This window comes from Theobroma umbraticum, unplaced genomic scaffold (assembly GCF_002168275.2).
Source record: "Theobroma umbraticum cultivar Fairchild unplaced genomic scaffold, ASM216827v3 scaffold_228.0, whole genome shotgun sequence".
NCBI lineage: Eukaryota > Viridiplantae > Streptophyta > Magnoliopsida > Malvales > Malvaceae > Theobroma > Theobroma umbraticum.
Genome location: NW_018397274.1, coordinates 603,828 through 604,062, shown reverse-complemented (window position 1 = coordinate 604,062; position 235 = coordinate 603,828).

The window sequence follows — 235 nt, the reverse complement described above, 5'->3', positions numbered from 1 at the left end:
GTTCATTATATGGATGCTCAAGGGTGGAGCTAGCCAACTCTTATTAGGGATCAAAGATAGAGGAATAAGGTTTAAAAATAACTAATATGTTGAACTTAACCAATAATCAATAGATTGATAATAAAAAATAATTTTATATAATATGTAAATCAAGAAAAGAAAGACTTACAATAGTCTTTTCGAAAAGTTGTGCTCAATTATGTTTCTTGGATTCAAATTCATCAATTATTGATTA